General features: G+C 47.2%; 7 non-coding genes across 7 annotated transcripts; all 7 read right to left on the reverse strand.

The window, feature by feature from the left end:
• Positions 1-4,282: 4,282 nt before the first annotated feature.
• trnaq-uug (transfer RNA glutamine (anticodon UUG)) lies at positions 4,283-4,354 on the reverse strand. Its single transcript has one exon. It is a non-coding gene; the product is annotated as a tRNA-Gln (tRNA).
• Positions 4,355-6,491: 2,137 nt separating this feature from the next.
• trnaq-uug (transfer RNA glutamine (anticodon UUG)) lies at positions 6,492-6,563 on the reverse strand. The gene has a single exon. It is a non-coding gene; the product is annotated as a tRNA-Gln (tRNA).
• A 1,537-nt stretch (positions 6,564-8,100) lies between these two features.
• On the reverse strand, positions 8,101-8,172 carry trnae-uuc (transfer RNA glutamic acid (anticodon UUC)). Its single transcript has one exon. It is a non-coding gene; the product is annotated as a tRNA-Glu (tRNA).
• Positions 8,173-10,084: 1,912 nt separating this feature from the next.
• Positions 10,085-10,156, reverse strand: trnaq-uug (transfer RNA glutamine (anticodon UUG)). The gene has a single exon. It is a non-coding gene; the product is annotated as a tRNA-Gln (tRNA).
• A 1,349-nt stretch (positions 10,157-11,505) lies between these two features.
• On the reverse strand, positions 11,506-11,577 carry trnaq-uug (transfer RNA glutamine (anticodon UUG)). Its single transcript has one exon. It is a non-coding gene; the product is annotated as a tRNA-Gln (tRNA).
• Positions 11,578-11,848: 271 nt separating this feature from the next.
• trnaq-cug (transfer RNA glutamine (anticodon CUG)) lies at positions 11,849-11,920 on the reverse strand. Its single transcript has one exon. It is a non-coding gene; the product is annotated as a tRNA-Gln (tRNA).
• A 10,603-nt stretch (positions 11,921-22,523) lies between these two features.
• On the reverse strand, positions 22,524-22,595 carry trnaq-uug (transfer RNA glutamine (anticodon UUG)). The gene has a single exon. It is a non-coding gene; the product is annotated as a tRNA-Gln (tRNA).
• Between the last annotated feature and the right edge of the window lie 2,299 nt (positions 22,596-24,894).

Here is a 24,894-nt window from a genome sequence, read left to right on the forward strand (position 1 = left end):
GGAGCGGAGGAGGCTGAGGGATGACCTGACAGAGGGGGGCAAAATTATGAGCAGGAGCAATATGGTAGATGGAGAGAATCTTCTTTCTCTGGGTCGTGGTGTCTAAAACAAGAGGTGTTTGACCTGAAACCTTCGCTCTGTTTCACTTCCCACAGGTGCTTCCTCACCTTCTGAGTAATTGCAGTATTTCTGTGTTTATCATGAATGTATCAAAGCCCCGTTGTCGGCCGCTGAGGGACGTGTAGTTGCATTCTCTGTAGAAAATCTATAACAGTCTGGAACTCGGTGGGAAATCCCAGAGGTGTCTCCGCTCATGGATGTGAATAAACTGCTTTCATCCCGAGTCCAGACCCCTGAGTGTTAACTCTTTTGTTTAACATGTCCACTTGGTTCACCAGAGTGCTCAGCAAAACACTGTTGTTCACAACTACGGACCACACCAGCAGCAAGCACGACATCTGTTGATTTACCAGCACAAAGGGCATATACATGAAGAATAAGCCCAGCCTTTCAGTGTTGGATGTTCGAAATTTTTTGACAGCTGACTCAGCAGCAATAAGCTTCCACCGAGATTCGAATTCTGATCGCTGGATTCAAAGCCCAGAGTGCTCACTATTACACCATGGAACCACAACAAATGCAGTCTGCATTTCCTGGCCCAATCCTGTACATTTGGGCTGAATCCTCTCCATGTTATGATCAAGATTACTCTCCAATTCATCTGAAGAGGTTTTCCATTTTACCATAAGTGCAATATTGAACGAAATTCGGGAGGACAAGATTTATTTAAACGTGGCAGGTCAGAGATAAATTAGGGATGATCAGTATGAGTTTGTCTTTAGGAAATCCTGCCTTCGTAATGTGATAGACTTTTTCAAAGAAGTTTCACAGAGAATTCGTGAGGGCAGTTTAGCATATAGCCTTTAGTAAGGTCTTTGACTCGATGGCACATATTTCTGGTGGTCCAACAATTTAGAGCTCATAGGATCCAAGGCAAGTTCGATCCAAATTTCCCTCTGTAACTTGAGGAAGGGGGTGGTGGTGAAGAGATTGTTTTCTGATTGGCAGTCAGTGACCAGTCGTGTAACACAAGGACAGGTGCTGGGACACTTTTGAATGTGATGTACATTCTTGACTTTGATGTGAGTCTTGGAGTGTGTTTACTAAGTTCTCAGGTGAGAGAAATGTCTCTAGTTTTGCAGATAGCGAATGGATTCTCTCCGGCTGCAGCTGGATTTTGACGCGCTAATAAGGCATGTGGGGTATTGGTGAATGGTATTTAATCCTGACAGGTGCAAAGTGATGCATTTTGAAAGGACAAACAAGAATGGGACGTACACAGTAAATTGTCGGGTCCCAGGAAGTGTTGATGAACAAGCGGGACGTTGAGGTACTTCCATCGATCCCTGGAATTGGCAGCACATGTAGACAGTGTGGTGAAGAAGGGATATCGGATGATTGCATTCATCGGCCGTGGAGTAGAAAATAGGAAGAGTAATGTCATGTTACAACTTTCCCAAACACTGGTTCGTCTACGTCTGCAATACTATGTGTAGTTCTGGTCACCACACTGTGGGCAGGATGTGATAGTGCTGGAGAGGGAGCAGGGAAGATTCACCAGGATATTGCAGGAATGAAGCATTTCAGTTAGAATGAGAAACCGGGGCTGTTCTCTCTGGATCGGAGGAGGCGGAAGGGCGAACTGTCAGAGGTGGACAAAATTAAGTGTAGGATCTATATGGTAGATGGTGAGAATTTTCTTTCCCTTGGTCAGGGTGTCTAAAACAAGAGAACATATATTTAAAGTGCGAGGGAGGGGATTCAGGTGAGCTGAGTAGGATTTTCTTCATGCAGAGTGTGGTTGGCATCTTGAAATCGCGCTGAGGGAGAGTTTCAGGCTGGTTCTGCCACATCATTTAAGAAGCATTGAGACAAGCAATTGAATCACCAAGTCCTGGAAATCTGCAGACGAAATGTGGCCAAATAGGGCGTGAATTGATGAGTACAGAGGTCAGCATGGACACGGTTGGCATTAGACCCTGTTGCTGTTCTGTAGATTTGTATGAACTGTGAAGGGAACAGCGGATGGGGAAGAGAGAGCAGAAAGGTTACGAGAGCAGTTTGAGCTTTAGCCCCGGACACTGGTCAGGGTACAGATAAAGATTCTCACCTGTAAATCTATTTATAATGCATTTGAGGAGCAATTGTCCAGCTGAATAATCTCTTTACGCCTCAAGGGGCGAAGGGGTTGGACGTACCAGAGAAAAAAGAATCAAAATCATAATGAAAATCAAAACTGACGAAGTGTGTTTGACCTGAAACGTTCGCTATGTTTAACTTCCCACAGATGCTGACTGACCTGCTGAGTGTTAGCAGTATTTTCTGTATTTATTGTGTATGCATCAAAGCCCCGTTTTCTGCCGCCGAGGGAAGTGTAGCTGCACTTTCTTTAGAAACATCTCAACAGTCTGCAACTCGGTGGGAAAGCCTGGAGGTGTTTCCCCGCATGGACCTGAATTAACGGCTTACATCCCGAGACCGGACGCTGTTATTTAACACTGTCCACGCAGTTCACCCGAGCGCTCAGTAAAACAATGCTGTTCACAACTCCGGACGACACCTGCAGCAAGCACCAATTCTGCTGATTTACCAGCATAAAGGGCAAAAACATCACGAATATTCCCAGCCTTTCAACCTTGGATGCTGAAAATTTTTCGACAGCTGACTCTGCAGCGGTAAGGTTCTACGGAGATTTGAACTCGGATTGCTTGATTCAAAGACCAGAATGCTGACCATCACACCATGGAACCTGAACACCCTCAGTCAATGTCACTGGAGGACAGTATTTATTTAAACTTAGCAGGTCAAATATATATTAGAGATTTTCAGGATGGCTTTGTGTTTGGGAAATCCTATGTAATTCATGTGAATGAATATTTCAAAGAAGTAGCTAAGTGCATTGGTGAGCGTAGTTTGGTAGATGGAGATTAGAAAAACCTTCGACAAGGTGCTGCACAGTTTTGCTGGTCTGAACGTTTCGAGCTCATAAGATCCAAGGCAAGTTGTGTCCAAAATTCGCTCGATAAAATGAGGCGGGGGTGGAGGTGAAGAGATTGTTTTCTGATTGGCTCGGCGACCAGTGCTGTACCACAAGGACCGGAGCTGGTACCCTTGGTGTCTGTGATGTACATTCATAACTTGGATGTGAGTGTTAGAGTGTGATTACGAAGTTGGCAGGTGAGTTAAAAGTCTCTCGTTTTGTAGATAGATAGTGGATTCTCTCCGGCTGCAGCTGGATGTGGATCAGCTGAAAAGTTTGATGGAATATTGGTGCATGGAATTTCGTCCTGACAGATGCAAAGTGATGTAATTTGAAAGGACAAACAAGGATGTGACATAGACAGTAAATGGTCGGGCCCGAGGGAGTGTCGATCAACAAGGGGGATCCATAGATCCTTGGAATTGGCAGCACAGGTAGACAGTGTGGCGAAGAAGGGATATGAGATGCTTGCATTCATCGGCTATGGAAAAGAATATAGGAACAGGGATGTCGTGTTACAACTTTACCAAACACTGGTTCGACCACGGCTGGAGTACTGTGTGCAATTCTGTTCACCACACTATGAGCAGGAAGTGATAGTGCTGGAGCGGAAGCAGAGGAGATTCACCAGGATGTTGCTGGAATGAAGCATTTCGGTTAGAATGAGAGACTGGGTCTGTTCTCCCTGGACCGGAGGAGGCTGAGGGATGGCCTGACAGAGGTGGGCAAAATTCTGAGGTGGAGCAATATGGTCGACGGAAATAATCTTCTTTCTCTTGGTCTGGGTGTGTAAAACAAGAGGTTTTTGACCTGCGCACCGTTTCCCTTCCCACAGGTGCTGCCTGACCTGCTGAGTTTTTGCAGTATTTTCTGTGTTTATTGTGAATTTATCTCCTAGTGAGGGACGTGTATCTGCACTTCCTTTAGAAACACCCCAACTGTGTGTAACTTGTTGGGAAAGCCTGGAGGTGTCTCCCCACATAGACGTGAATGAACCGCTTGCATCCCGAGACCGGACCACTGTGTGTTGACTCTGTTGTTTAATGCCGTCCGCTTGGTTCACCAGACCTCCCAGCAAAACGCTGATGTTCACAACTCCGGACAACACCAGCAGCAAACACGACTTCTGCTGATTTATCAGCACAAAGGACGTTACCACCGACAAAAGGGCGAGACACCCATCTCTGTTCGTGAGATCAGCCTTTCACCTTCAATGTTCAAACTTCACCAACAGCAGCAGTAAGGTTCCACCGAGATTCGAACTCGGATCGCTGGATTCAAAGTCCAGAGTGCTCACCATTACACCATGGAACCAGCACACCCTCAGTCAATGGCACTCCACCTCTTCACCATCAGACCCTCTCATTGCAGCTGGAGGGGCTTGTCACTGGGTGCAAAGTTGTTTCAAGCCAAGAAAGAACGACGTCAGGACCCTTAGAGTTGGACTGAGACCTTGAATGAAACGAATTGCAGGAAAGCTCGGATGGCTGCTTTGTCATCAAAAGTACGGAGGCACAACCTCTGCATGCATCCGCAAGGGCAATAGAGCTCTTGACAGCAAACAGGTTCCACCGTGAGTTGAACTCGGATCGCTGGATTCAGAGTCCAGAGTGCTCACCATCACACCGTGGAACCACAGAAAATGCTGATTGCTTTTTTGCCTCAAGCTTATACACAAGCAGCAAGAAACTTGTTTCCCTGTTCTTTCAGGATGTCAAGGCAATTCATCTTCACCCAGATGAAGAGGCATTAAGATGGAGGAGGTATGGACGTCTTGATTCTAGTCGCCACACTACAGGAAGGATGTGGCAGAATTAGGAAGTGTGGAGAACACATTCACCAGGACGATGCCTGGAATAGATGGCTGTAGTTCCAAGGACTAGGCCCGTTCTCACTGGAACACAGAGCACAGAAGTTTGAGGTGACCTTCCAGAGTTTTATAAGATTATGACGGTCAGAGATATGGTAGATCTTCAGTGTCTTACCCAGAATAGGTGAGTCTAAAACTAGAGGGAAAAGGTTGAAGTTGAGATGGACTAAATAGAAAGGAGATCTGAGAGGTAAGGGTGGCCTGTATATGGAACAATCTGCCAGAGGAGAGGGGAGAGGCATAGACAACTATTGCATTTAAAAGGTATTTGGACAGGTACATGGATAAGAAGAAAGGTGAGGGAAATGGGCCTCAGGCAGGCAAACGGGACTGGGACAGATAGGTATCACAGTCGGCGTGGAGGAGCTGGGCTCAAGGTCCCGTTCATTGAACGTGTTGTGCAGGGCGGGAGAGATGTTGGGACTGAGGATTGACCGTTGATATCCACCCCTGTATTAGAATTATACCTCAAATATGAACAATTAATCAGTTGCTTAGAATTTCTTGGGGCAGAATTGTGTACAGGACACATGGACATTTGGAAATTGGTAAGAAGGCAAAAGTGGTTGCCAGGGACAACAATGTCTGGAGCAAAGGGAGAGTTGACGTGATGTAGTTGTTCAGACCCAGACTTTGATTGGAATGAGCAGAAGTGGCAGCGAAGGATGGCAACCTGGTTGAACGGAAGCCCAGACTGAAGAGGTTAATGGAGCACAGAGACAACGAATGGTGGAGTGCAAAGAGGTCACCGGAACAGTTTGACCTTTGGGCCCTGGGAAGGGGTCAGGATTCAGGATAAACACCATCCGGGGCAAAACTTTTACAAGGTGTGGAACAATCTATTTATCGCACTGGAGATGACAGATATGGAAGACCCAGAAACAAACATATCCAAGCCCCGTTGTCTGCCGTTGAAGGACGTGTACCGGCACTTACTGTCCAAAACCCACAACAGTCTGCAGCACGGTGCAAAAGTCTGTGGGCTGATTCTCCAGAGGGATGTGATAAACTGCTTGTTTCCTGAGACCATAGGGTTAAATGACATCTCAGTTGTTTAACACTGTTCACCTGGTTCCCAGAAACGCTCAGTAAAACAGTGTTGTTCACAACTCTGGACCACACCAGCTACGAGCCTAACTTCTGCTGATTTACCAACAGAAAAGGGTGGCTGAGGTTATTCATTGACATGCAGACAGAAGAGCAAAAAACTCATCTCTGCCAACAAACACAGGATTTCAGCTTGGATGCCCTAAATTCATCAACTTGCCAACCAGAATTAAGGTTTCAACGAGATTCGAACACAGAACCCAGAGTGCTCAGCATTACACCATGGAACCTGCACACCCTCAGTCATGTTCATTCTGCTGAGGGGTGATTATCACTGGTTGTAAACTTCGTTCAAGTAAAAAGTCAACGACATCTGCCAAGGAGGCAACAATCTCAGGACCCACGGAGTTGGACTGAGATCTTGAATGAAACGAATTGCAAGGAAAGCTCAGATGGCTGCTTTGGTTCATAAAAAGTTCGAAGGCACAAACTCTGCATGAATCCGCAAGGGTAGCACAGCACTTGACAGCAAACAGGTTCCACCGAGATTTGAACTCGGATTGCTGGATTCAAAGTCCAGAGTGCTCACCATTACACCATGGAACCACAGCAAACGCTGACTGCTTTTCCTTGTCCAACACTGTACACTTGGGCTGAGGTGACAAGAAACGTATCCGCCTGTGGAGCAATGAAGATGCAGCTCCGTGTCAGTGTGGACATCATTCAGGACTACCGGACACTGTGGTACAATGTGTCAAGTGAGTTTGTGACATTATCCTCACACAGGATGGGAGGGTATCAGAGCTACAGAGTCACAGTGAGCTTCTGCAGGTTCAGGTGGTCCAGACAGCTGTGGTTATACAGCAGCACTGTGCAAATGTGGTTCAGGCTGGTGTTGTGATGCATAATCTGGAAGAAGTCCGGTGTGAAGTGAGTACCGACCAGAGACACTGACCACCTCACTGGGCAGGTTAGAGGATTAATGGCGAGTGTGAAGAGAAGCTCTCCAGTGTACAAAAACAGGGAGGGACAATACGGGTTCAGGATGTAGCTGGATTCCCTCTGAACCTGATCGCCACAACAACAGCAGATCCACAGAAGGATGCATCCAAGTCCTCACCACAGGACACTTCGATGCAGGTACCTGCTCTGACCAGGGCAGGCATAGACTTGTGTATATGACAATAAACTTGACTTTGATTTTGACATCGCCTACTGTTGACACCATTTAATACTTCCTGCCAGTGAAAAGCCACCAACCCTGTACACCTTGGTAACCCTGTTGCATCAGCTGCTCATCCAATCACAGCCCTAGTTAATGACCCCGTCATCCTCCACACACCAGACCACAGATCACAGTGCTCAGGCATTTGTAAGTTGGATAAGTGCACCAGTACTGATAAATGTTGTGGTGTGTATTATCACACAACTGTTCACCCTTGGTAAATGACCCCAGCTCACTTCACAGCGCAGAGTCAAATTTGGGCAGCATTGTCTCTGAGAAGTGCTGACGTCATTCATTCCGGGCCTTGAAAGGAGTAAAAAGCCCCTCTCGGCAGTGCGAACTTGTCTGAGCGGAGAGTGCAGGTTCCGTGGTGGAATGGTGACCATTATGGACTTTGAATCCAGTGACCTGAGTTCGAATCTCAGTGGAAGTTCTATGCTGTTGACAAATTGCTAAATTGAGGGTTTGGAAGGTTTAGAACCTCTCTTTGTCTGCAGAGATGAGTGTTGCTCTTTTGTCTTGATGTTAATGAATAACCTCAGCCTCCCTTTGTGCTTTGGTGAATAATGTCAGCCCATTTCTGTATAAAACCCACAACAGTCTGTAACTCAGTTGAAAAGTCTGTGAGCTGTTTCTCCGCAGGGATGTGAATAAACTGCATGTGTCCCTAGACCGGACCGCTGAGTGTCGACTCCGATATTTAACATTGTCCACGTAGTTCACCAGAACGCCCCACAAAACACTCTGGTTCACAGCACCAGCAGCAATTCTGCCTTCTGCTGTTTTATCAGCAGAAAGGACAGGCTGGGGTTACTAAATAACTGAAGGAACAACGCATCGCATCCCCAACTCTGGCAAGATTCCTGGCCTTTCAACATGCACTTCCTAAATTGGCCAGATGCCAAATCTCCAGCACTAAGGTTCCACCAAGGTTCGAACTCGGATCGCTGGATTGAAAGTCCAGAGTGCTCACCATTACATCATGGAACCTGCATACTTCCCGGCAAGTCCCTTCTCTCTGTATCTCCACCAAGAGATCTTCTCATTTCAGCTGGAGGGGCTTGTCACCTGCCACACACTTCTTTTCATACAAAAAAGAATGACCGCAGTCAAGAAGGGACAGGGCTCAAGACCCATGAATTGGACTAAAGCCTTGAATGATATGCTAATATGGTGTAAAACAGCGATCGGTGCTGGGAAATTGGCTGTTTGCGATAGATATCAGTGACTTGGATGTGAATGTAGAAGGTGCGATTAGTAAGTTTTCAGAAGACATGACACGAAATTTGGTGGTGTTGTGGATAATGAGGAAGGTTGTCTCAGGCTACAGTAGGATACAGATCAGTTGGAAAGTCGGGAAGAGTGTTGGCCGATGGAATCTAATCCTGACAAGTGTGAGGTGATGTTTTGGCAGGTCATCTAGGGGTGGGAGGTATCCGATAAATGGTCGGGCACCAGGGAATGTTGAAAAGCAGAGAGACCTTGGGGTCCATGCCCATCGTACCTTGAAAATGGTAACAGGTGGATAAGACGGCGCAGAAGTCGGAAGCCATGTTTGCCTTCATTGGTCAGGGCACAGAACAGAAGAGTTGTGATATTAAGTTGCAACTTTATGAGTGAGGCGAGATTTGAAGAATTGTGTGCAGTTCTGGTCTCCACAATGTAGGAAGGACGTGATTGCACTGGAGAGAGTGTAGAGGAGACTCAACAGGATGTTGCCTGGATTGGAGGACTTTAGTTAGGGGAGAGATTGGAGAGGCTGGGCTGGTTTTCCCTGGAGTGAAGGAGGCTGAGAGGTACCTGATAGAGGTGTATAAGATGATGGGAGGCAGAAAAAGTGTGGATGGTCAGAATCTTTTTCCCAAGGTTGGGGATCAACAACAAGAGTTGGGAGGAAGGAGGTTTAAAGGGGACCTAAGGGGTAAGTTTTTGCACAGAGAGTGTGTGATATCGGAGCGCCCTACTGGAGGAGAGTTTTGAATCAGACCAGCACCACATTGAAGGGACATTTACAGAAACACCTAACAGACTGACATAGAAGGACACTGCCCTAATGCAGGCAGATGGGATTAGTGTGGATGGGCACGTGTGTGGTGCGCCGAAGGGCCCATTTCTGTGCTGTACAACACAATGACTCTATAACAGCTGGTCACTGACTTACTGTCAGAAATGCAAAGCCTCCCACAGCCCCTGCCTAATGTTACCAAGTCAATGTTGGATCCATCCTGCCTTAGGTCGCATGGGCTCGAAACGTTTGGATCAGTCTATAACGCCGGTCCTTGTCAAAATTCTCACTAAAGTCCAACGTCCACTGAACTGTCCTCCTGAATAAACTTAGCTACTTCTTCAAAACATTCAGTCAGATTACTGAGGCTGGATTTCCCATGTACAAAGCCACGCTGACGGTCCCTAAAGAATCCCTGCCATTCCAAGTCTGGAGAAATATTGTCCCCGAGAGTTGCCTTTAATACTTTCCCTGTCAGAGATGTAAGACTTACATCTGGAGCAGAAGATGTGGATGTTCCAGTGAGCCTCGTTGTCTGCGCACATAGGGCGCATGGCTGCACTTTCTGTATCAGAGGCACAGCAGTCTGTAATTCACTGGAAAGGTCTGTGAGCTGTTTCGGCGCTTGTCTGCGTGTAAACCGCTCACATATGAGGCTGGACACTGAGTGTAGACTGTTGTGTGCACCTAGTTCACCAGAACACTCTACAAAATACTGTAGTTCACAGCACCGGACCGTACCAACAGCAGGCCTGCATTCCACTGATTAAACAGCACAGAAGGCTGCCTGAGGTCATTAATTAACATCAAAACACAAGAGTTGTAATCTCATCTCTGCCAGTAAATCCAGCCATTCAATTTGCCGCACTAAATGTACCAATTTGCCAACAAGCAGTAAGGTTCCACCGAGATTTGAACTCGGATCGCTGGATTCAAAGTCCAGAGTGCTCACCATTACACCATGGAACCTTCACACCCTCAGTCAATGTCACTCCACCTCCCCACCATCAGACAGTCTCATTCCAGCTGGAGGAGCTTGTCACCGGGTGTAAAGTCGTTTAAAACCAAGAATAGATGACCTCAGCCAAGAAGGGAACTATCTCAGGACCCATGGAGTTGGATTGAGACCTTGAATGAAATAAATCACCAGGAAAGCTCAGATGGCTGGTTTGGTTCACCAAAAATTTGAATGCATAACCTCTGCATGCATCCGAAAGTGCAGCACAGCACTTGACAACAGTGTCCACCGAGATTTGAACTCGGATCGCTGGTGCAGAGTCCAGAGTGCTCACCATTACATCATGGAACTGCATCATTATACCCTGACATAGTGGGGCAATATTATGAGGAAGATCTATATGGCAGGTGGTGAGTATGTGTTTTGCTTTTGTAGGGGCGTCTAAAGCAAAGAGGACAGAGGTTTAAAGTGGGAGGTAGGAGGTTTAGTGGGATCTGAGGGGGATTTTCTTCACCAGATGGTGGTTGGAATCTGGAAATCGACCTGAGGGGTCGGTGGATGCACATCCACAGTATGTAAGAAACATTGAGACAAGCAGTTGAATTGCCAAGACATAGAAGTCTAGGTTAAATTCTGGGCCGAAGGGCCTGTTGCTGTTCTGTACGATTGTATGATCTGTGAAGTGAATAGATCACGGAGGCAGAGGTTGTGGAAGAGTGTGCAGAACGGTGACAGGAGCAGTTTGACCTTTAGCCCCGGGCAGTGGTCAGGATACAGATAAAGACTATCACCTGTAAAACTAGTTACAACGCAGTTGAGGAGCAACCGACCAGCTAAACAATCTCTCTACCCCACACTGGGCAAAGGATGTGATATCCCAGACATAAATGTACCAAAATCATGAATGAAAATCAAACCTGACCTAGGGTTTGACCTGAACCGTTTGTTCTGCTTCACTTCTCACAGATGCTGCCTGACCTGCTGTGTATTTGCAGTATTTTCTTTGTTTATTCTGAATGTATCAAAGCCCCGTTGTCTGCCGCTAAAGGACGTGTAGCTGCACTTTATTCTGAAACACCACAACAGTCTAGAACTTGGTGAAAATCGTAGATCTGAGATCGAGATCGAGATCGGACGGCCGAGTGTCGAGTCAGTTATTTAACACTGTCCACGCAGTTCACCAGACCGCTCAGCAAAACACTGCTGTTCACAACTCCGGACCACACCAGCAGCAAACACGACTTCTGCTGATTTATCAGCACAAAGGACGTAACCACTCACAAACGAGCGAGACTCCCATCTCTGTTCGTGAGATCAGACTTTCACCTTGAATGTTCGAAATTTACCAACAGAAGCAGTAAGGTTCCACCCAGGTTTGAACTCGGATCGCTGGATTCAAAGTCCAGAGTGCTCACCATTACACCATGGAACCTGCTCACCCTCAGACAATGTCACTCCACCTCCACAGCATCAGACCATCTCATTCCAGCTGGACGGGCTTGTCACCGGGTGTAAAGTTGTTTCAACCAAGAATGAACGACCTTTGCAAGAAGGGAACGATCTCAGGACCTATGGAGTTGGACTGAGACCTGGAATGAAACGAATCACAGAGAAATCTCAGATAGCTGCTTTGGTTCATCAAAAGTTCGGAGGCACAAACTCTGCATGCATGCGCAAGGGCAGCACAGCACTTGACAGCGAACAGGTTCCACCGAGATTTGAACTAGGATCGCTGGATTCAGAGTCCAGAGTGCTAACCATTACACCATGGAACCACAGCAAACGCTGACTTCTTTTCCTGGTCCAACCCTGTACCCTTGGGCTGAGGAGGCAAGAAACCTATCCTCCTGTGGAGCGATGAAGATGCAGCAACGTGTCAGTGTGGACATCATTCAGGACTACCGACACTGTGGTATAATATGTGAAGTGAGTTTGTGACATTATCCTCACACAGGATGGGTGGGTATCAGAGTTACAGTGTCACAGTGAGCATATGCAGGGTCTGGTAGTCCAGACTGCTGTGGTTATACAGCAGCACTGTGCAAACGTAGTTCAGGCTGGTTTTGAATGCAGAATCTTGAAGAGGACTTTGAATCCAGCGATTCGAGTTAAAATATCGGTGGAACCTTAGTGCTTTTTGGCAAGTTTGTACATTTAGAGAATGCAAGGCGAAAACCTGGGATTGTTGAAAGTGATGAGATTGTCGCTGTTTTGTCTTGATGTTAATTAAGAACCAGAGGCCTGGCATTTTGTGCTGCTAAATTAGCAGAAGTCAGGCTTGCTGCTGATGTGGTCCAGCGATGTGAACAATTGTGTTTTGCTGAGCGCTCTGGTGATCTAAGTGGACAGTGTTAAGCAACAGGCTCGATATCCAGTGGTCTGGTCGCAGGATGCAACCCGTCTACTCTGCCCGAGCTGTTGCCACGAGTATCTGAATGATGACTAATATTTGAGATATAATTGAAGAAGGTAGCTATTATCGGTCAATCCACAATTCCTCCATCTATTCCACCACGTTCTAACCTAGACTTCCTTTCTCGCTTTCCACCCCAGTTCTGTCAACTCAATTTGCAAGTTGTGGTATTGAATAATTAGTGTAAAAATAAAGGAATAACAAGGTAGTGTTCATGGGTTCATGGAATATTCAGAAATCTGATAGCGGAGGGGAAGAAGGAGTTTCTTAATCTTTGAGTGTAGATCTTCAGGCTCCTGTACCTCCCCCCTGATGGTAGTATCGAGAAGAGGGCATGTCCCGGGTGGTGAGTGTCCTCAATGTTGGATGCCGCCTTCCTGAGGCGCTGCATCTTGAAGATGTCCTCGATGGTCGGGAGAATTCTGCCCGTGATGGAGCTGGCTGAGTCTACAACCTTCTGCAGCCTCTTGCGATCCTGTGCATTGGAGTCTTCATACCAGACGGTGATGCAACCAGTCAGAATGCTCTCCACCGTACATCCGTAGAAATTTGCAAGAGTTTTTGTGACATACCAAATTTCTTCAAGCCCTGTACTAAGTTAAGATGCTGGAGTGCCTTCTTCGTGACTGCATCATTGTGTAGGGTCCAGGTTAGATCCTCGGAGATTTTGTCACCCAGGAACTTGAAGCTGTACACCCTTGCCACCGCTGACCCCTCAGTGAGGACTGGTGTGTGTTCTTGTAACATTCACTTCCTGAAGTACACAATCAACACCTTGGTCTTGCTGACGGTGAGTGCCAGGTTGTTGTTGCCACACCACTCAACCAGCCGATCTGTCTCACCCCTGTGCTCCCATAATCTTATCAGCATTCCTACGTTGGATAAATCCAGCAGTACTGACACACCTTGTGGTGTACATCATTACACAACTGTTCACCTTTGGTAAGTAATCCCGGCCCAATTCACAGCCCAGAGACACATTTCGACAGGATCATCCCTGAGAAGTCCTCGTGTCCTGTAGTGAGGATACGGCGGCATTGAGCTGTGGACCTGCCATTGTGTGGTGATCAGGTGCACATTATGAAGGGATCCAGGCACATCCTGAACTCATGGAGACTTTCTAACCTGCCCAGGGAGGTGGTCCCTCCCTCTGCTCAACGTCCTCACTTGACATTTCACTTCATGGATTTGTAGAGTTACACAGCATGGGAACAGGCCCTTCGGCCCAACTTGTCCGTGCTGAAAAAGGTGCCGACCAAATCCAGTCCTATTTGCCTGTGTTTGGCCCATATCCCTCTAAACCTTTCCCATCCATGTCCCCGTCCAAACGTCCTAAATATGTTGTAACTATACCCGCCTCCACCACTTCCTCTAGCTGCTCGTTCCACGGAACCACCACCCTCTGGGTGAAACACTTACTCCTCAGATCCCCTTTAACTCTTTCCCCGCTCACCTTACACTTGTATCCTCTACTCCGTGAAGAAGACAGTGGCCACTGTCCCTATCTATGTCCATTATTATTTTAAAAACCTCTCGAAGGTCACCGTTCAGCCTCCTGTGCTCCAGGAAAAACAATCCCAGCAGATCCAATCTCACTTCATAACACATCCTCCAGTCCATGCAACATTCCCGTGAATATTTTCTGCACCTTCTCCTACTTCTTTCCCTCCCTTCTCCAGTGTAGTGACCAGAAGAGCACTGAACCTTACCAAGTGCAGCCAAACCCCGGATCAGTACAACAGTAAATTGATGTTGCAAGTCCTATACCCAGTGCCTCGGGCGATGGGGGCACGCACACCACACGCCTTCTTCACTACTCTGTCTACTTGAGCCGCCACTTTCAGGAACCATGTATTGTAGCCGAAGGTTTGGCTTTTTAATACCAGTCCCCAGGGCCCTGCCATTCACTGTGTTTCTGCTCAGATATTCACTGAAGGGACGTGGGGCCTTACAGGCTAAGCCAACATTTAGTTGCCTGTCCACAGCTGCCCCTGAGAAGGTGGTGGGGAGTTGCCTTCGTGAACTGCTGCAGTCCTTGAGGTGTGTGTACCCCCACAGTGCTGTTAGGGAGGGAGATCCAGGACTTTGACCCAGTGACAGTGAAGGAAAGATGATTTATTTCCAAGTCATGATGGTGTGTGGCTCGGAGGGCAACTTCCAGGGGGTGGTGTTCCCTGTGGTTCGGCTGCCCTTGTCCTTCCAGCTGGTAGAGGTGGTGGGTTTGTAATGTGCTGTCTGAGGTGTTTTGGTGAGTTTCTGCAGTGCCTCCTGCAGATGGTGCACACTGCTACCACTGTGTCTTGGTGGTTGAGTGAGTGAATGGGTGTGGATGGGCTGCCTATCCGGCGGGCTGTTCTTTTCTGTGGGCTGTCGAGTGTTGTTTAGGCTGCACTGATCCAGGCAAGTGGAGAGTGTTCCTGACTGGAGCATTGCCGGTGGTGGACAGACTCTGGGGTGTGAAGAGGTGAGTTATTGCTGTAGGGTTCACGCCTCTGACCTGCTCTTCAGCCACATTGGGTTTACTCCAGTTCAGATTCTGATTAATGGTATCCCCCACGGTATTGACACTGGGAGATTCAGTGACGGTATCAGAGGGAACAGAACACAGAACAGTCCAGCACGGGACAGGCCATTTGTCCCACGATGTTGTGCCGACCTTAATGATGATTTATACTTAATGTCCTCCTCCTGTGTATCATCCACATCCCTCCATTCCCTTCATATTCATGTGTCTATCGAAAAGCCTCTTCACCAAACTGCCTGCTTCCACTGCTACTCCTGGTAAACCATTCCAGGAATCTACCACTCTCTGTGTAAAAACACCTCTCATGTTGCCTTTAAACTTCCCCCTCTCACCTTACATTTCTACCCTGGAGAACAGATTCTGAATGTCAGAGTATCTATGCCTCTCATAATTTTAGAAACCTCTGTCAGGTCTCCCCTCAGCCTCCGAAGCTCCAGAGAAAACAACCCAAGGTTGTCCAACCTCTCCTTATAGCTCATTCCCTCTAATCCAGGCAGCATCCTGGTGAAACTCTGCTGCACCCTCTCCACAGTCTCCACATCCTTCCTATAATGGGGTGACAAGATCTGCACACAATACTCTAAGTGTGGTCTGACTAAAGATTTATACAGCTGCTGCATGTCTTCGATACTCTGTACTCAATGAACGCAAGCATGTCACACACACCGTCGTTACCACATTATCTACTTGTGTTGCCACTTTTAGTAAACTATGGGCCTGGACCCCAAGATCCCTCTGTACGTCAAAGTTATTAAGGGACCTACCATTAACTGTATACCTTGACGTTTCATTTGACCTCCCAAATGCAACACGTCACACTTGCCCGGATTAAACTCCATCTGCCTCTTCTCTGCCCAGATCTGTAACTGATCCATGTCCCGTTGTATTCATTGATAGTCCTTTACACTGTCCACATCTCCGCCAATTTTGGTGTCATCCGCGACTGTACTAATCCACTCATCTACATTTTCATCCAAATCATTGATAAACATCACACACAACAGAGGTCCCAGCACCAATCCTTGCAGAACATCACTGGTCACGGACCTCCAGCCAGAATAACAGCTTTCCACCCCTACTCTCCAGGGGCAAGACAGTTATGAATCCAAACTTGCAGTTCTCCCTGGATCCTGTGCGTCTTTATCTTCTGAATCAACCTAGCATGAGGGACCTTACAAATGACTTAGTAAAGTCCACGTAGATAAAGTCAACTTCCTTAACCCTCATCAAGCTCCTTTGTCACCTTTTCAAAAAAATTCGATCACGTTTGCAAGGCATGATCTGCTCAGCACAAAGCCATGATGACTGTCCCTGAGCAGGCCATGCCTTTCCAAATGTGCATAAATCCTATCCCTCAGTATCGTCTCTAATAGCTTCCCTGCCACTGACGTGAGGCTCACTGGCCTACAATTACCTGTATCATTCCTATCTCCTTCCTTGAACAAAGGCACAACTCTTGATACTCTCCAGTCCTCTGGGACCTCGCCTGTTGCTAGTGAGGACACAAAGATCTTTGCCAAAGCCCCAGCAATCTCCTCACTTGCTTCTTTCAATATTCTGGGACAGGTGCCTTCAGGCCCTGGGGATTTATCCTCCTTCATGCTTTTCGGAAGACCGATAAGTACCTCCTTCTTAACCTCAAAATGTATCAGCACGTTGGCATACCCCACTCTGCCTTTTCTATCCTCCAAAGCCTTCTACCCAGTAATTACCAACACAAAGTACTCCCTTAATAACTCAGCCACTTGTCCTGACTCCAAGCACAAATTCCCCCCTTTATCCTTGAGTATAAAATGCCTTGTGATTCTCCTTGATCCTGCTCACCAAGGATAGTTCACAGCCCCTTTTGGCCTTCTTAATCACCTGCTTGAGTACTTGCCTGCTATCTTTATCTTTTACAAGGACCCAGTCTGATGTTAGTTTCCTAAACCTTACGAATGCTTCCTTTTACTTCTGACTAAATTTAGGACCTCCCCGGTAATCCAAGGTTCCCTTACCTCCCATCCTTGACCTTTACTCGTTACCGGAACACGCCGACCCTGAACTCTGATCAGCTGGTCTTCAGACAACTCCCACACGTCAGATGTGGACTTGTCCCACAGCAGCTTCTACCAATCAATAGCCCTTAGATCCTGTCTTATCCTGTTGTAATTTTCCCTGCACCAATTTAGCACCTCCCAGCAAGATCCGATGTTATCCTTACTCATAACTATCTTAAAACGTGCTGAGTTGTGGCACTATTCCCAAAATGTTCCTCCACTGTCAGATCTGTCACCTGGCTTGGCTCATTTCCCAAAACCAGGTCCAGTATCTTCTCTCCTCCAGCTGGACTCTCCACGGACTGATGGTCATTGTCTCCACGTGATGTCGTGCAATGTCAGGGGGTGATCGCGGGATTTCCTCTTGTTGATACGTCATTGCCTGGCACTTGTGTGGTCTGAATGTCACTGGCCAGTGATCAGCCCAGGCCTGGATATTGTCCAGGTCTTGCTGCATTTGGATATGGAACTACTTCATTATCTGAGGAGTCACAAATGGTGCTGAACATGGTCCCGTCATCAGTGAACATCCTGCCCTCTGACTTCACGATCGAAGTAAGGTCATTGTCGAAGCAGCTGTTTAACTTCCAGGTTTAACTTCCCAAAATGCATCACTGCGCAGGTGTCCGAGTTAAATTCCATCCGCCATTCCCTTGCCCACTTCTCCAGTCGAACCAGATCCTGTTGTGCCCTCAGACAATGTCCCTCACTGTCCACCACACCACCAGTTTTGCTGTCATCTGTAAACTTGCTCATGATGCAGATTACATTCTCTTCCAAATCATTAATATACAGGAGAAACCACAGGGGACCAGCACTGATCCCTGCAGCAGACCGTTTCTCAGAGGCCTCCAGACCTCCACTCCCACCCTGCTCATCCTTCTATCAAACCAATTTTGTCCCCAATCAGCTCTCTCGTCAAGTCCCATGTGTCTCCTTACCTACCTTTCAGGCGGGACCTTGTCAAAGGCCTCATTATGTGATGGATTTTCACCATCCAGGGTCAGGAGGCTTTTCGCTAAACTCAGCTCTTTGGCACAGCAAAAGAAACTGTTTGAGGTCAACGATGTTTATTGTTAATTTTTAACTGGTATTATTCAGCCATCTTGTTGAGGAACAATAATGTCCCGGCTCAGGAAGCCAATTGTTGACTTAACTGAGACGGTAACCTAATCAGAAGGAGCAAGGTTGAGCCAAGTTTCCTGCCGTCTGAACTGTTCAGTGCGGTTTGGGAAACATCACACGCAGGTGAGCTCGTTAATGGAGGACTGGCAGAAACAGACGGAAACACTAGAAGGCAGTGAGGGTGGGGAGGGGTTCCGGAGATGCAGACAGAGAGCCCACTCCTCAGCCTCAACCCGAGGACGATCCCTTCCCAGAGCCGTCTTTCTGCGACGGATGACACGTTGCCCTGACACTCATTGGGATGTTTTTCTAGTTTGTAAGAATTTTACTTCTGTTTAGAAATCCTTTGTAGAAATACAATCTCTGTTGGAATTATTCCTCAAAATTAATGTGTTCAACTTAACAAAAAATAACCCTGTGTGTTCTGCTTCGTTAGCTGGAAGGATCTCATGCTTGGTTGGGAGGGGGACCCACCGCTCGAAAGAGTGATTATAGATAGGTGAACCCCTTCAGAAAAGAGAATGTTCAGTAAATTAGTCTTTGCAGTAGAGGTTGATGCAGTATGTTCTCCTGAAAGTGAAGGCATAGTAGACACGTATAACTTTAAGACTTAAGGTCTTGGCTTAAGTTTAGGACCCTAGAACGGGTCCACTCAATATCATCACAACTAAAGTCCTTGAAGACAACATCTCCCACCCTGCCCTCATCAATCCTCTTCAAAAAACTCAATTAAAATTGTGAGGCAGAATTTCCCGCACACAAAGCTGGGCTGACCATCCACCTGACGGCATGAACATCGATTTCTGAAACTTCCGGTAACCCTCCCATCGGCCCCTTCCCTTTCCTTTCTCTGATCCCACCGGCTCCCCTCACCCTTCTTTTTCACACCCCCACCCTCTCCATCTGCCCATCACCCAAACATTTCTCCCACCGGTCCCTCGCCCCACCTCCTTCCGAAGGTTCACTGTCCTCTCCTATCAGATCCCATAATCTTCAACCCTTTGTCACTCCCACCTACCACCTCCCAGCTTCTTACATCATTCCCACTCTCCCCCTCCCTCACCTGCCTATCACCCCCTCACCTGGATCAACCTAACACCTGCAGGCTCCCCTCCACCTATTTATACTCACCATCTCCTCAATTTCATTCCAGTCCTGATGAAGGGTCTTGACCCGAAACGTCGACTGTTCATTTTCCTCCACGGATGCAGCCTGACCCGCTTATTTCCCCCAGCGTTTTGTGTGTTGCTGCTGACTAACCCTGAGCAGTCTTTGCCTTTGTAAATTCAAATAAATCCTGTCCCTCAGAACACGCTTCAGAAACTTTCCCATCACTGATGTTGGGCTCACCGGCCTGTAGTTCCCTGGCTTGTCCTTGTGGCCCATCTGAAATAAAGTCAGGTTCCAGTCTTCACCAGAGGCTGACAAATATACAACCATCTCTGCCGGAAATGCAACAACAGCCTCGCTTGCTTCCCACAATATTCTCAGATAGATCTGCCAAGGCACCAGGGATTATCCACCTTATGAACTTCAAGGCCACCAACACTTTCGTCTTTGTAATGTTCACATGTTTCGTAATACTACGGTTCTCTTCCCTGAAGCAACCCGCTCCCAGGTCCGACGTCTCGGTAAATACTGAGGCTAAGTGTTCAATAACACCTTGCACATTTTCCATGTCTCCACACATAGATTCCAAAAGCGATCACTCAGAATCTTTGGATCCTTAAGGTTACAGCACTTCCTCGAGAAACCTGCATCACAAAACCAGCCTGGATCACATTTGCATAGCGCTGCTGTATAACCACAGAGATCCGGACCGCCTGACCACGGAGAGGCTCACGGTGACTCTGTAACTCTGATACCCTCCCATCATGCACAAGGATAATGTCATAAACTCACCTCACACAATATACCACATTGTAAGTAATCAAACTGACTGTCCGATATGGCTTCAATTCTTCTCCTCAGTCTGTTTCCAATTGGATGGACTGAATTTCTTAAAGATTCTCATGGATCTCGACTTCTTCTTGGTCTGATCGTTTAATCCTGACAAACCTGCAAAATGTACGACCTCAGGACCCATGGAGTTGGACGGAGACCTTGAATGAAACGAATTGCAACGAAAGCTCAGGTGGCTGCTTTGCTTCATCAGAAGTTCAGAGACACAACCTCTGCATGCATCCGCAAGGGCAGCACAGCACTTGACAGCAAACAGGTTCCACCGAGATATGATCTCGGATCGCTGGATTTAGAGTCCAGAGTGCTCACCATTACACCATGGAACCACACAAAACGCTGAACGCTTTTCCTGGCCCAATACTGAATACTTCGACTAAGGAAGTAAGAAGCTTATTCCCCTGTGGTCAGAGGACACCAGACCTTTCTCTCCGAGTTGACAGAACTGGGTAGCAAACCGAGAAAGGAAGTTTACGTCGGAACGTGTTTGAGAGATTAAGAAATTGCTGATTGACTGTTCATATCCATCTCTTCAGCAGAATTATATCCCAAATATTCATCATTATTCATTTGCTCATGGCAATACCTTGGGCAGCGTAGACAGGTTTTAACCTGTTTAACACTGTCCACACAGTACACCAGAGCACTGAGCAAAACACAATTGTTCACATCTCTGGACGCCATCAGCAGCAAACCTGACTACTGCTGATCTAACAGCACAACATGTCTGGCCTCAGATTCTTAATTAACATCGAGACCAAACAGCGACAATCTCATCTATGCCAACAATCCCAGGTTGTCAATTTGCATGCCCAATATTTACCAATTTGCCAACAAGCATTAATGTTTCAGCGAGATTTGAACTCGGGTCATTGGCTTCAAAGTCCAGATTGCTGATCATTACACCATGGAACATGCACACCCTCAAGCATTTTCACTCTGCTGAGATGGGCTTGTCACCGGGTGCAAACCCAAGCCAAGAATAAACGACATCAGCCAAGAAGGGAACGATCTCAGCAAAAATGGAGTTAGAATGAGACCTTGACTGAAACGAATTGCAGCGAAATCTCTGATGGCTGCTTTGGTTCATCGGATGCTCGGAGGCACAACCTCTGCACGCACCCGCAAGAGCAGCACAGCACTTGACAGCAAACCGGTTCCACCGATATTTTAACACGGATCGCTGGATTCAGAGTCCAGAGTGCTGACCATTTCACCATGGAACCATCGCAAATGCTGATGGCTTTTCCTGGCCCAACCTTGTACCCTTGGGCTGAGTTCACAAGAAACTTATCCCCCTGTGGAGCAATGAAGATGCTATCACGTGTCAGCGTGGACATCACTCAGGACTACCGACACTGTGGTATAATGACGATAAGTGAGTTTGTGACATTATCCTCACGCATGATGCGAGGGTATCAGAGTTACAGAGTCACAGGGAGCATCTGCAGGGTCAGCTGTCCCAGACCCCTGTGATTATACAGCAGCACTGTGCAAATGTGGTTCAGGCTGGTTTTGTGAGGCAAAGTGTGGAAGAAGTCCGGTGTGAAGTGAATGCCGACCAGAGACACTAACAAACTCACCGGACAGGTCAGAGGATTAATGGGGAATGTGAAGAGAAAATCTCCGGTGTACAAAAAGAGAGAGGGACAATACGGGTTCAGGATGTGTCTGGATTCCCTCTGCACCTGATCACCACGACAACAGCAGATCCACAGACCAAGGAACTACATCCTCACCACAGGACACCAGGACGTATCAGAGTCGAACTTGGCCAAATCTGACCCTGTGAAGAAGGTTGGGATAGTTTCCAAAGCGGAACGAGAAGAATTGTCATAATGACTGGATTGGATTGGACAAGCAGCTGATGCAACATGGTTACCAAGGTGAACAGGGTCGGTGGCTTTTCACTGGCAGGAAGTGTTAAATGTTGTGAACACCAAGAAGCTGAAAGTTCAGATTGTGTCGCTGCATTTGTTGTGTAAAACCCACAACAGTCTATAACTCACTGGAAATGTCTTTGAGCCGTTTCTCTGCAGGGATATCAATAAACTGCTTGTATCCGGAAACCGGACTGCTGATTGTCGACTCTGTTATTTAACACTGTCTACGTAGTTGACCAGAACGCTCCACAAAACACTCTGGTTGACAGGTCCAGACAGCACCAGTCTGCCCTCTGCTGATTTAGCCGCACAAAGGACAGGCTGGTGTTACTAAATGAACGGAGAAACAAAGCACCACATCCCCAACTATGGCAAGAAACCCGGCCTTTCAAATTGCACGTCCTAAATTTGTCAACTGTCAAATCACCAACAGGAAGGTTCCACCGAGATTCGAACTCGGATCGCTGGATTCAAAGTCCAGAGTGCTCGCCATTACACCATGAAACCTACACGTTCCTCGACAAGTTCTTTCTGTCTCCCCACCAGGAGAATGTCTCATTCCAGCTGGAGGGACTCGGAACCTGCTGCAAACTACTTTACTGAGAAGCATGAATCACCCCACCCGACACTTTTCAAGACGCATGACTGGACTAAAGCCTTGAATGATATGACAATATGGTGTACCACTACGATGGGTGCTGGGATGTATGCTGATTGTGAAGCACTTTAATGACATGGACGTGAATGGAGTAGGTGTTCACATAAATAGCTGATGTAGATAATGAGGAAGGATGTCTCAGTCTCCAGCAGGATACAGATCAGTTGGAAAGTTGGGCAGAGTGTTGGCAGATGCAATTTAATCCTGACAAGCGTGATGTGATGCTTCTGGCAGATCATCCAAGGGTGGGACGTGTCCGATAAATGGTGGGTCACCAGGGAATGTTGAAGAGCAAAGAGACCTTGGGGTCAATGTCCATCGCAATTTGAAAGTGATAACACAGGTGGATGGGATGGTGAAGAAGGCAAAGGGTTTGTGTGCCTTCGTTGGTCAGGGCAGACAAGGGAAGGGTCAAGATATAACGTTGCAACTTTATGAATACGGCCACACTTGAAGAACTGTGTGAAATTCTGGTCTCCACAATACAGAAAGGATCTTATTGCACTGGAGAAAGTGCAGAAGAGATTCACCAGGATGTTGCCTGGATTGGAGGGCTTTAGTTATGGGAGAGATTGGAGAGGCTAAGCTGGTGTTCCCTGGAATGAAGGAGGCTGAGAGGTGACCTTATAGAGGTGTGTAAGATGATGAGAGGTAGAGAAAATATGGATGGTCAAAATCTATTTCCCATGATTGGGGATCAACAAGAGGGCACAGGTTTAAGGTGGGAGGAAGGAGGTTTAAAGGGAACCTGAGGGGTAAGATTTTTACAGAAAGTGGGTGATATCGGAGCGCTCTGCCCGAGGAAGGTGTGGAATCAGACAAGTACCACATTGAAAGGACATTTACAGAAACAGATAACAGATAGACGCAGAAGGACACGGCGTTAATGCAGGTGATGGGAGTCGTGTGGAAGGACAAATGGTTCGCACGGATATGGTGGGCCGAAGGGCCCATTTCTAAGCTGTAAAACACAATGACTCGATGACTGCTGGTCACTGACTTACAGTCAGAAACGCAAAACCTCTCACACTCCAAGCCTCATGTTGCGAAGTCAATGTTGGATCCAACCTGCCCTGGGTCCCATGGGCTGGAAACTTTTGGACCAGTCTATAACGCCGGTCCTTGTCAAAGACCTCACTGAAGTCCAACGTCCACTGAACTGTCCTCGTGAATAAATTAAGATACTTATTCAAAACAATCAATCAGATTACTGAGGCTGGATTTCCAATCGACAAAGCCACACTGACAGACCCTAACCAATCCCTGCCTTTCCAAGTCTGGATCAATACTGTCCCTGAGAGTTACCTTTAGTAATTTCCCTGTCAGAGATGTCAGACTTACTGAGCCAAAAGTACCTGGCTTTTCCCTGTGGCCCGGCCTGTCTAAAGGATGACATTTGTTCACCGCCTGTCACAGGAAACCTGCTCTGTGGCCAGTGAAGTCTCCATCAGAGCGCCAGCCATCTGTTCCGTTGTGTGCTCCACCAGTTTGTGAAACATCCCCTCACCCTGGGGACATCCACCCATATTTGGTGTAAAACATTTAACGTCTGCTCATTCTCATAACCAACATGCGTAACGTGTTCAGTGTGGTTTCAAATGAATTGGTTTGTAATCCCGAAAGTACAGGGAGACGTTCATGATGCTTCAGTCCAAGTGTACAGGGTTGGGCCAGGAAAAGCAGTCAGCATTTGGACCAGGAATATCATACCAAGGCCCCAGGGTTTTATCCACCTTGATGCACTCCAATACCACCAACACTTTCTCTTTTGTAACGTTGACATGTTTCGGAATACCACGGTTCAATTCCCTGAACTCACTGCTTCCCAGTTGCGACATGATGGTAAATACTGAGGAGAAGTGTTCGTTTAACCATTTGCCCATTTCTCGTGTCTCCACACATAGATTCCCAATGTGATCTCTCAGATTCTCTGGATGATGAAGGTTACCGCATTTTCTCAAGACGATGCACCACAAAACCATCCTTAACCACATTTGCACAGTGCTGCTGTATAACCACAGCGGTCTGCACCAGCTGACCCCGCAGAAGAAAACTGTGACTCTGTAATTCTTATACCATACCATCCTGTACAAGGATAATGTCATAAAAGCACCTGACACATGATACCACATTGTAAGTAATCAAACT

Source organism: Pristis pectinata, chromosome 37 (genome assembly GCF_009764475.1).
Source record: "Pristis pectinata isolate sPriPec2 chromosome 37, sPriPec2.1.pri, whole genome shotgun sequence".
Taxonomy (NCBI): Eukaryota; Metazoa; Chordata; class Chondrichthyes; order Rhinopristiformes; family Pristidae; genus Pristis; species Pristis pectinata.